At 30.6% G+C, this 12777-nt stretch overlaps 1 long non-coding RNA gene across 1 annotated transcript; it reads right to left on the reverse strand.

The window, feature by feature from the left end:
* Positions 1 to 2413: 2413 nt before the first annotated feature.
* On the reverse strand, positions 2414 to 4634 carry LOC128041664 (uncharacterized). The gene is made up of 2 exons (XR_008196610.1): positions 3168 to 4634; positions 2414 to 3043 (listed from the first exon to the last, which is right to left on the reverse strand). It is a non-coding gene; the product is annotated as an uncharacterized LOC128041664 (long non-coding RNA).
* Between the last annotated feature and the right edge of the window lie 8143 nt (positions 4635 to 12777).

Consider the following 12777-nt stretch of genomic DNA (forward strand, 5'->3'; position numbering starts at 1 on the left):
ATTTTGATCACTGAACATTAATCGTCGTTCGTTTGAATAGTAATGGAAGTGCTGATGTAAGTTTTTTTTTTTGTTGATCTAATAACAAATTTAACCCTCTAATAATCCCGTAATAAACACATCTAGAACTTTTTGCTCACACAAATTTACTAAAACAGCACAATAATATCTTGGACACTCAAAATTAAAATAAGATAATTCAAAATATGTTTTAAAGTTAAAATATAATTTTTCTTTTTGGTGAATTATAAGATGAGGGCAAAGCCCTAACAACAACCCAACTAGCACAACTCGACTCAGGCTATATTTAAAGCGATAAACACCCTAACCATCTAAATAAAAAATGCCTAAATCACCCTCAAACTTGAAAAGCATCAGCATTCTTTGCTTGGGTGATGGTCCTCCAATCACAATATTTTTTTTATTTGAAAATTCTTTGAAACAAAATCTTGTAAGACCTTGTTTAGTATTGCTTAAAAAAAAAACATTTTTAGAAAAAAGGTTGTGCTAAACAAGTTTTTTTTTTTTTTGAAAATTTTGGCTTTTGAAAAGGAAACGCTAAAATTTTTAATTTTTCCTTGATGCTTAATTATTTTTCACCCTTCTAACAACAAGATACTTTCCTTCTTCTTTTTTTTTTTTTTTGTTCTTAATGCTTAATTACAAATGTATTAATATCTAATTACAAATATTTAATGGTTATATTTAATTATTTAAAATATAGTTTATATATTCTAATTAAATTTTATAAATAATTAATATTTGTTGCTTAAAAATATTTAAAATTTATATTTCATATATTAAAATATTAACAATAAGTTATAATAAATTATTTTTATTTTCTTACTAAAATATAATAATATTAACTAATTTGAACATTATTTAAACTCATATTTGTTACTTGATAATACCATGTCTAAAATGAATATTTTATTTTTAAAAGTACTTTTGACAATAATTCTAAACACTAAAGGCAAGTTTGGTTCGCTGTAATGGAATAGAACTGTAATGGAATAGAGCTATAATGGAATAGAGGCATAATAGTAATTCAATTGTTTGGTTGAATGAAATGATGTTGTAATAGCATAAGGAAAAAAACTAAAATGACTAGAATACCCTTAGCGAATTTTTTAGGTAGATGATTATTGTTATTGTTATTGTTATTAAATTTTAATAAAATTATTGTTAAATATATTTTATTAAAATAATAATAAATAATTTAATCATATTTTAACATAATTATTATTAAATATAATTTAATAAAATAATATACAATTTATTAACATTCTTAATATAATTATTATATGAATTAAAAATCATAATATATAATATTATTAAATTAATATATAATTTACTTTATTATTTTTAAACTGCATTACAATTTTATGTGCTAAAAGTAGAGGAAAAGTTAAAAATTATTTTAAAGGTTAAAATGAATAATTAATTTATAAGAGATCAAATTATAATTTTATAATTATATTAATTTATGATTTCATAAAATTTAAAAAGTTTTTATAACAAATTTACCAGTCAAGTCTTCATGACTTTATTATTACGATATAAATTGAATTTATTCAAGGAATACCTTTGCATAATATCTATATGAGGAATATATTATGTCCAATCAATTATAAAACTTACAAAATTATATTTCAGCAAAATTATCAGAAATTCATTAAAAATAGAAAAAGTAAAAAGATTATTAAAAAAATCTTAGTATGGAATAATATTAAAATTTTGGATCAATACGTACATGTGAATACAAAATAAAACAATAACAATACCAATATTTTCTTTCTCAAAATTATAACATGCTAGAGAGATGGACTAGTGGTTCTATACGGAGCTACCATTTTTTTTTTCATTTTGTCAAATTCATTTTTTGAGCAAATAGCATATAGTATTATTAAAATTTAAACATGGATCTTTTAAGAATTTTGCATACAAAAATCTCAAAAATATTGAATAGACCTACACTAGATACATCATACATACCCTACTCAACACCTACAATCGAATGAATACAAATAACATAAATCGTAGATGGTGCAGATTATGTTGAACCCAGATAACAGCTTTATTCAAAGTATACTTTGTATCCACGCCATCAATCTCTTCCTTCGTTTCAGCTTCATTGAGAGACTTTGATATTGATTCGAATAACTGCTTATTCAAAGTATACTTTTCACTGTTATCAATCTTCAGACATTCCTCATCGTAAATTTTCCTTTGGTGCATCTGAAGCACAATCTTACGCTTCTGAAAGAGCAACCACATTTGTCTAATTCTTTTATAATCCAAAGTACCTGAAAATAATGCAGTAAATAGAACTTGTTCTTGGAAGTCACACTTTCAGTATACCATCACAGTATAAAGACCATTATTATGGCTCAGCCATTGATCAAGGCATCTGAGCCACTCTTGACTCTTGGCACATAAGCAAAAATTTAATAAAAAACTTACCTTATGAAATCCATCATTCCTGAAATTATAGAAATTTAATGATACAAAATAACATCAATGACAAATTTACAGCTCACTTGCAAAAGAGTTGGGGCACATAATTTACAAATTTCACCTAGATTTGATGAAATGAACAAAAATTCCTACTTACACAGCGTGGAATGTATTACCACCAAGATTTGATTAGTCAAAGCACACATATAATGATCACCGTGATCCAATAATATATAACCAGCTTCAAACCAGAAATAATTACCAAAAATTGATATAACTACCAAGAACCTTGGAAAAACTCAAGCAAGCCATTAACCTCATGCAATAAATAATGAAAAAAATGCAACAAATAATTCCTACAAAATTAATTATGGAAAAACCTCATCTATAGATATAAGGAGGAGAAACAACTTTCAGTAAAAGAATTAGCACAAATAGTGTTTAAAGATGCCACAGCAAGGAACAAGGATGAAAGCATTTGGAACCTTAATAATTATATCCCTATGATAGTACTTATAGAAAGAAAATGAACTCTGTATGTCTGGTGTATCTTTGACAGGGCGAGGGGATTTTTAATTGGAATAGCCTGTAAAAATCAAATATCATAAAATGAACTCTTTCTAAAAGTTCCTGGATTTTCTTCCTGATCTAAATTTCTTCCAAGTCTAAACCTCCATCATTTCATTAAGACACATTCAAGAATACAATACCTCCTTAAAAACAACATGTTCTTTCAGAAAAAGCCGATAGTGTTGCACCTGAGGAACATCAACATCATCAGCATACAAGGAAGAAAGTGTCTTCAGTCTTAATGAAACCATGGTATAAACTATCAAGCAAATAATCAATTTTGGGGCATGTAGACAAGAACATCATATGAACACTAAGCAGAAAATCCAAAATTTAACAAAATGCGGCAGATACTAAATGGTGAACCAACATGCAGCTCAGAAAAGTAACCAATTTTGAAGCAACAAACACAGGTTTAAACAGGCTTCACCTAATTACCAATGAAAGATGGATTGCTCTGCCTAAAGATTCATGTAAAAATTTACTTGAATTATCAATCACTTGCAAAAGCTTACATTTATTCCTCAATAACAACATAAAATTTCACATTATCAAAACTTACCATGACAGTACGAGTATCTTGGCAGTTCCGTGAAAGTTTTAGACTATTAAGTTATTATGTAGAAACTAAAACTCTAGTTACAGATATAGTAGGTCATAATTTAAAAACTGAATTAAAAAATAACACAAAGAACCATGCACTTGAAAAGAGAAAGCAAACAAGCAGGAAACATAGGAACTCTCAGAAAATCCCAAAATATAACAAAGTTATTTGCATAAAGAAGTGCCGTGCCAATAATATAAGTAAATTTTCAAATTAGACATTGAATTCAATCAACAATAGTCACCAATAATAAATCCCACATTGCTTATTGCTTATTGCTTTTGTGGATCCTTCACAAAACTTACTCGAAGTTGAAACACCTATCATTTCAACAATTACCCAACAATGCAAAACTATCAAATTAACAACAAGAAGAAGAATCAAAGGAAGAAGAAGATAAAGAAGAGAACTTATAGCCCATAAATATCAACTGCTCGAACCCAGAACTGAAATGAACGATGCCAAGGTCTTAAATGAAGGGAAACCTTATCTTGAATCGCTTTGAACTCAAAACCAGAATGTAATGTGTTCTTCAATTAAGTCTGGATTTTTTTCCTTGCTGAAGATTTTGCCCTTAATTGGGAAATTTCTACGATCTCGATTGCTACGAGGAAAAGATTGAAAAAATTGGTGAGGGGCAATGGTGTTTAGAGCTTTATAAATGGAGAAGGTAATGAACGTAGAGGCTGTAGTTGAAACTGCAGAAAGGATGATGATGAAAAATGAGGCTAAAAATGAAAAAGAAAGAAGGTAATCTCTCAGCATTCCTACCGTGCTCTGAACGGCAATAAGAAGGCGAACAGAAACAGTAGCAGCAGATGGGGAAATAAGAAGGAAAAAAAAGGGAAACGCAGAGATGGAAAGGAAAGGAGAAGATGAAGCTGAGGGCAAAAAATGAAAATGGAAAAAAAAAATTTACTCCCGTGGAATGGAATGGCTATGGCTATTCACTGGTGAAGGAAGGGAATGCCTGTTCAACGTTTTCCCGTAATAGAGCTGGAATGGATTCAGGCTGTAATACCATTACAGCCAACCAAACTAATGTTTGGTGGTGGGCCCACCGAATTGGGAGAATGCATTCCTATTCCCCAACCAAACATGCTGGAAGGCTTAGTTTGGATAAGCAGTGTGTTTATCTTCGATGTGATTAAAAATAGCGGTAGTAGTGAGATTAGTTATTGTAGCGGTGAGATTGGATATTGTAGCAGTGAGATTAGAAACAATGTTAGAGTGTGTGTTTAGATTCAAACGCAGCTGTAGCGGTGAGAATAAAAAATGACTATTAATGACATCAGATTAGAATTGATATATAATAGAAGTTTTTTAAATTATTTTAATTTTTTAAAATTATTAAAATATGTGAATTTATAAATTCATTTAATAAAATATTAAAATGTATCTTCCAATATTTTAATGAATTATCTAATCAATTTAAATTATTTATTAGATAAAATGATAATTATTTTAATTTTTATAGTTAAATATTTTTATAATAATGATAATTATTATTTTCACAAATAGTAACATTATAATTGGATCAAATTTTGAAGTATCTAAACAGATGATTTTTAATAAAAAATATAGTAACATAAGACATAACAAGTTTCATTATTACTAGAAATTAGGTTATGATACAAAATGTTTTTACAAATATGGATTCATTAAACTAGTTGCAATGGTTTCCCTTAACATCGTGATTTCAAGGTCACTTTCTCTGTTAGAAGAACTCAATTCACCTCTATCAAAATGGCTTGAAGAGACTGACATATCGGGTATATTCTCAAATTCTCGAAAATCCTCATCATTTGACCAAGCATGTCTTCAAATGTAATTATGCAAAACCATTGTTGCAATAACTATTAAAACTTGCTTGTTGAATGAATAACTTGGAATATCTCTTAATATTGCCCATTTTTTTCCACACTCCAAATGTTCGTTCAATCACAGAGCGTAACGAAGAATGGGCATGATTAAAGATTTCATTTTTCTAGATACTTGATGATTACCTCGACGAAAATCAAATAAATGATATCGTTCCCCCTATATGGACCTAGAAAACATGTCATTTGTGGATATCCTGAATCCACAAGATAATATTTTCCTACAAAAAAGTAAAACATAATATCAAGTTTAAAAATAAATTAAAAATTTTAATATTTTTTTATGTAAAAATTAATTAAAAAATTAAAGTTCAACCTGGTGGAGGGTGTGGAAACTTTAACTCTTGTTTTCTAAGTACTTGCAAAAAAATTCTACTATCATGTGCTATTCCTTCCTAACTAGGAAATGCAAAAATAAAGCACATGTTGAAGTCAGAAACTGCCATAATATTTTGAGTTGGTTCACCTTTCCGTCCGATATAAGGTATTTGACAAGAAGGCAAAATGCATGCTTTTATGTGTGTTCCATCTATGACCCCAATACAATCCTTTAAAATAAATACAAGTAATGAGATAAAAGTTAGAAATAATTTATATTTTAAAAATATAAAGATTGTGTAAATTTTACCTTAAAGTGAGGCCAATATCTTGTATCATGTCGAATATGGTTCGGTACTTCCTCGAATTGACCTTCAGTGGGTTTAATCGCATATGGTTCGGTACTTCTCGAATTGACCTTCAGTGGGTTTAATCGTGTCTATTCCCATTCAAGCAAATATATGCAACATATCAGTAAAAATTCGACTAACAGTTTCCCCAGATCGTTGAAATCGCTCTGTTGCATTTGAATTTGATTCTCTATTTCCAAGAATGTACAATGATAATGCTAACTTCTCCATCGCCGATACTTTCCCATGCTTTAAGCCATAATTTGTTTGCAAATCATGTAACAAGTTGTGAAATATATTTTTTGGCATCCTAAAACTATTCATGCAACGATCATCATGCCCATTTAATACTTCGTCCACCCACATTTGACCTGTATAATTTGAATCCATATGTGGTTGCATAGTGAAATAAGTTTCATGGTGTACCAATACACTGCTTAACACATATTCTTCCTCTTCATGATAATTGTTGTGCTCAACTTGGGTAACAATTGTGGCTATTCCTCGTTGAGCTTCTTCACTTAATTCAGGGGTATCATAATTTATATCAAAACTATTATACATATTGTTAAATTCATCCATAACCTGAAAAAGTAATCAAATGAAAATAAATTAATATTTCGTGACATTCTATACAACACAGAAACTTGATTAAAAGCATAGCATAAAAATACCAAACATAAAAAATATCATACATTAGTTTTACATATAAAAAAGTAGTATAGTTATATTACAATAATAATTCTAAGGAGCTTATGGTAGAGGTGGTTGATGGTATGGTTGGAAGGGAAATGAGGATGTTGCTACCAAGGATGAAAAGGATGCAATTGGATTTTGTTCAGCATACTCACGTCGAAGCCACCAAACCCTATCATCTGGATCTAAGTTCAAAAATACTTCTTGTTTCACCGGTATTTGGAACATTTTGATGGCAAAATAGTACGTACAATTCATCTTTTTTTGGAATTTCATCTCTCAAAGCACGCAAAGCATCCATTGCATTTGAAATAGTATATTGAGAGTAAGGAAAAATAATTTCATTCACTGACTTCCTTGGACTAGCCATACTCTCACACAATTTCTCAATATGAGTAGTTAATGTATTTCTTGATGATTTTCTACTTGAACTTGATTTTTTTCTTTACCGTGTACAACCCCAAGTGTTTGCTTTCTTCGATTAGGAGTTTCATGAGAAGGGTTTGATGATACCTCATTAGGATGAATACTTTCATTCTCATTACTATGTTCATCTGAATCACCAAATCCCTCATTAGGTGTATCATCTCCCATAGGAACCCCATTTGGAAGAACACCAGATGAAGGTGCCCATGCTTTCTCTCTAGGGGCTACAATGTCACCAAACATTTGCCACATTAACTCATTCAATCGTGGTTCAATTCATTTATTCTTAAATCCTTTAAAATCAAGATTTTCCTACATAACATGTTAAATGTTAAATGTTATACTAAGATTTTTATAATTGTAAATTATTAATTTCCGTAAACTTTATGCATTAAAATAATGATAAAGTTAACACTAACCTGTATTTTTTCAGCCCACCATTCTTTGGTAGTATCGACCATCTTTTTAGATGGACACCATCCAATATCCGTAGATTCCTTAAGCAACTCCCTCCATAACCTTCATTCCTTTTTTAATGTATCCCACTTATTTTTCAATTAAGGTTTTCCATAATTTTTTTTATGTTTTTGCTTGAAAAAGAGCAATGACATTTTCCCATCCTTTTGAGTTTAGATGAGTTGTCGGTCTATTACCAGCATTGGCTTCATTCATGCAAAGTTCACAAAATATCAACGTCAGCTCATCATCCCAAACAGCTTTTGTTGCTAAGGTACTATCTCCCTCCACAAAATTCCGTGTCTTTACCATCTATTATTATTTTGATTTTAAATGTCAACCGACATAAAACCATAAATATATAATTATATATAATAATATAGTTTCATAAAAAATAAGAATAATGCATCATGAATGGATGAAACCCATAAGATGAACACTAAAGTAAAAATTCTCAAAGATCCATGGTAAACAATAACGATGATATAGAAAGGATAATTGAAACAAGAACTATCGAAAGAGAAAAAAATGATTACCAAAAAAAAATGAGAAAGAGAGAAAAGAATAAGGAATATACTTAGTAACATTACTTTTAGTTTGGAAAACAGACAGGGTCCTGGAAACATTCAAAATAAACATCCACATAGAAGTTCGCAGGAATCAAACCTTCTAGTTATTTTAATAATGACTCAGTCACAACTAGGATTTCTAATGCCAACTACCATAGGGCTATCTAGAGCATGGACTAATCTTAATGGAGCATGCATTAGAAATTTATGGCAATGGAACACATATTACTGTGAAAATTTTGAAAGCTTAGGCTAAGGACGCATGACAAAGGCAATAGTAAAAGAAAACTCAAAATAACCACAAACGAAACTACTATGTGGCTCTGCTCTTAGTTTTCCCTAAAATTTTCATGTCAAGACACATATTTGACTCCTCAAAATGGACTCTGTTACTGTTGAAAGCATAGCCTTGTCTAAAGTTTGTACCACATCAGAGCATCATATGATGAAGTGACAATCAGAGCCCAGAAAATTAAACTACATGATTTTGCACAAAATTCCATCTCTGTAATAAGAATTAAGAATATGCTATAGTTTCAGTCATAGACAGAGATAAAATGGTTAATATGTTGACAAGGGAGAAAAAAGAACATGAATTCACCTAAAAGGATGTGTAACAAACAATATGAGATCCTACATATACATTAATCTGAAGCAACTGAGAAGTGAATAGAAAGCACAGAATATTCTATTTGAATAGAAAGCACCGAATATGCTATAGTTTCAGTCATAGCAAGAATACTTCTCAAACTTTGACTCCCATTTTATAACTTGAGGAAAGTATCCAAACTTTGACTACCTTACGGTTCCAGATAAACACACCGTCAGGCTTGATTCTTCCAAAATTCCTAAACTCCTGCTCAATTTCAGTAGCAAAAAAGAGGGGAGAAACCAACAAATGAAAAACAAAACGCCTGTGAAGTTCCCAAATCTGAAAACAAATAAGGTTGGGAAAGAAATTAGTTTAACTTTCAAGGATAAAATGGTAAAATAATAAATAAAAGTATGGGCATTTTTGTCTGCTAAAAAAGCTGACTGCCCACTATGGATAGACTGGAGCTTTTAGCTCCGGTCCAAAATGAAACTAGTAGTGATTGAAATTTTCAACTGCACCTCACCATTATTTATCCAAACATCAAAACAATGTAGTGAAAAAGAATATTCTCTCAACATTCCATCTCACCATGGCTTATTTTGCATCCAAAAGGAGCCTAAATCTTAAACCAAAATTTTCAAAAATAATTTTCCACGGCACTTTTTAAAAACACTTTTCAAAAGTAATATTAAACTAGCCCTAAATAAATGTTTAATTTCAACTTAGCTTCGATTTTTACCTTGCGATACTAATTCTTTTAAGCCTATCGTGCATGCATAAAAAAAAGTCTAACTAATCCTCTTACTTTAAGCCCAATTGAGTAATAATATCATAATCATGAATTGAATTTGCATGTTCAGACTAACAAAATTTGCCTTTGAACACATATACATCACAGGTGGAAATAGACTTGTTCATGGTTTGGGTTACTCGTATAGGTTCGAAGGCCTATCTGAAATTTGGGAAGGTTTGATAAAAATATTAGATCCGAAAAATGGACTTGAACAAAAAATATTAAACCTGTTTAAATTACAGGCTGAGCTCGAGTTTGAACATTTAGTGCGCGACCCAACCCAGCCCAGCCCATTTTAAGTTTATGATATTTTATATTATGTTATTTTTATATATTATGTATGTAACACCCTATTTTTGGCCCGGATCTAAAGGGCCCGAGGTGGCCCAAACCCAACTGAGGCCCAAACCAAACAGAAGCCCAAAGCAGATTTGGAAGCCCCTAGGGTTTCTAGGGCAGATCCTCGCGCCGCAACCATCAGCAAGAGCCGAATCTTCATGCCTGCACGAAAATGGAAACAAAAAAAGTATATGGAAAATCAAATCAGAGATTTGCATATCAAATCAAAAGAAAGCAGATATTGTTTCTTCTTTTAATGGTTTTATTCGGCTATATAAAAAGCCACCAAAGCACTGTAATAAGGATCGATGGGAAATCAATAAAAAAATAATTACTTTCACAGCCAAAAACAGTGAATACAATACAGAGCAAAAGATTAAAAGGTTTACATTCACATTTTTTTTATTTTGTTCTATTCTAATTTACTGTTATTTTTTTATTTTAATTCGTACGTAAATAAAACAAATAAAAAAGGCTTACCTTCGTTTACCTTTGAAACGCCGTTAGAAGATCGAGGAGCCACCCCGAGGATCGATGGTAGGAAACAGAGGGTTTTCGCAATTTCTTTGCGTTTCTCATTGGATTTTGGTATTTTGAGCCAGTGCAGGCTTAGGAAGGTCTAGAAAGCCGAAAGGGTCATTTTCCCCTTTTTCGGCCACCGCAGATGGCGGTGCCGGCGCCGGTGATCAGCGGCCAGCGCGGTGGCCATTCACCGGCCGATGACCGGACCAAGCCTGGAGGACTGGGGAAAGGGGAGAGCATTTTAAAAGTTTTTTTTTTGTTTTTTTTAAGAACAGGCTTAAAATGAAAATTTTTGGGAAAGTTAGTGGTTTAAATAGCCCTTCAAAACGGCGTCATTTTGGACACGGGTCGACCCGATCCGGCCTAGGGTCCGCGCGTTTTTGAGCGGAGGGGAAAATTGCGCTTTTGGCCCCTCTACCTTTTAATATATTTTCAATTAAGTTTTCTTCATTTCTTAAATTTACCCCTTTATTTATTCTCAATTCCAATTTCGTCCTAATGGAACGACGCCGTTTTGAGGGAAAGGGGAAATTTCCCTTTCAGCCCCTCTGAATTATCAGCGTGTTCAATAGGGTCCTTCGGTCTCCATTTATTTACAGATTTGCCTCAGAATTTTTATTTACAATTCAAATTAGCCCTTTTTTTTCATTTTCTTTATTTTTTTTATTAATTAGTTTTTTATTCTTTTTCATATTAAATTATTTATATATATATATTTACATACGCATATTTATTTTTGTAGTATAATATAATTATTTTTATTTTTATTATATGTAATTATTTTTATAACCTATATGTATATATTTATTTTAGTATATATGTGTGTGTATACATATTAATATTTTAACCAATATATATATATGAATATATTTATTTTTTAAAATGCAAATATATGTTTTTATATACACTTTATAATTTATATTTTCCTTTTATTTTCACAAACGCATCATATGTGTATAAATTTCATAGCCCTAAATTTATTTGTAAATTGTATGTATATTTTAATCTTCATAATTTCCATGTGTATATTATATGTCTTGATCTTTATTTATTTTGTTTGCTATCCCATCCATTGTATAATTGTGTTTACATTTAATATTTTGCATGTCATGGATTACCCTTTTTATTTCGTTTATTCATTTGCTTATATTATTTTTTATGTCGATGATGTATTTATTATTGTTATTATTATTATTATAGCATTTGTATGTATACAATCACATTACATCATATTTTACTCAAATTTAAAGATAAAAAATTTTCTCAAAATTGAGATAATGTTCGTATTTAGGATTTTCAAGAGAATTGAGCCCTAACGTATTGGGTTCCGATTTTCTTCGTTAAATCCGACAATCGAGCATTTCTCTTCAATCAAAAAATAAAAACTCATTATTGGGAATTCAACACGTTGTGTCCTAACGTATTGGATGTGACGTATTGATTTCTCGAAATGAAGATTTTTTTTAAAATAATAAAGGAAATATTCGGAGTTTGGGATTTTAAAGGAATTGTGCCCTAACGTATTGGGTGTGATTTCTTAAATCTTGGATAAGTGGATGTTCTTTTAAAGTAAAGGAAATATTCTGAGTTTGAGATTCTAAAGGAATCGTGCCCTAACGTATTGCGTGTGATTTCTTAAATCTTGGATAAGTGGATGTTCTTTTAAAGTTTTATTGTACAAGTATTTTGGGGAAAATTAGAATGTTGTGCCCTAACGCATTGGGTGTGGTATCTTCTTTATCTGAAATAATAAGGGTCTTAATACGTAACCTTTTAAGTTTTGCTAAGGATTACGTTTTTTCAAAATTCTCGACCTTAAGACACTAATTAATTAACTAGGTACCAATTTTGGGCGTTACGAGGGTGCTAATCCTTCCTCGTACGTAACTGACTCCCGGATCCGTTTTTCTAAAACTCGTAGACCAAAGCCATTTTTTTAGGTGATCCAATCACACCTCAATAAAAGATTGGTGGCAACTCCCAATTTTTATTTTTTAAAGTCGACAACCTAAAATATTTTTATTTTTCAAAAAAATGGTTTCGACAGCTTGGCGACTCCACTGGGGATTTTTTTTTTAAAATAAGAGAGTCGAGCCACAAAGTTGATTAATTTTTGTCTTATGGTCGAGAAAATATTTAAAAAAAAACTCTCATGACATCCTTTTGCATTCATTATCTTATTGTCTAAATATTGTTTGCATT

Source organism: Gossypium raimondii, chromosome 6 (assembly GCF_025698545.1).
Source record: "Gossypium raimondii isolate GPD5lz chromosome 6, ASM2569854v1, whole genome shotgun sequence".
In the NCBI taxonomy this organism is placed as follows: Eukaryota; Viridiplantae; Streptophyta; class Magnoliopsida; order Malvales; family Malvaceae; genus Gossypium; species Gossypium raimondii.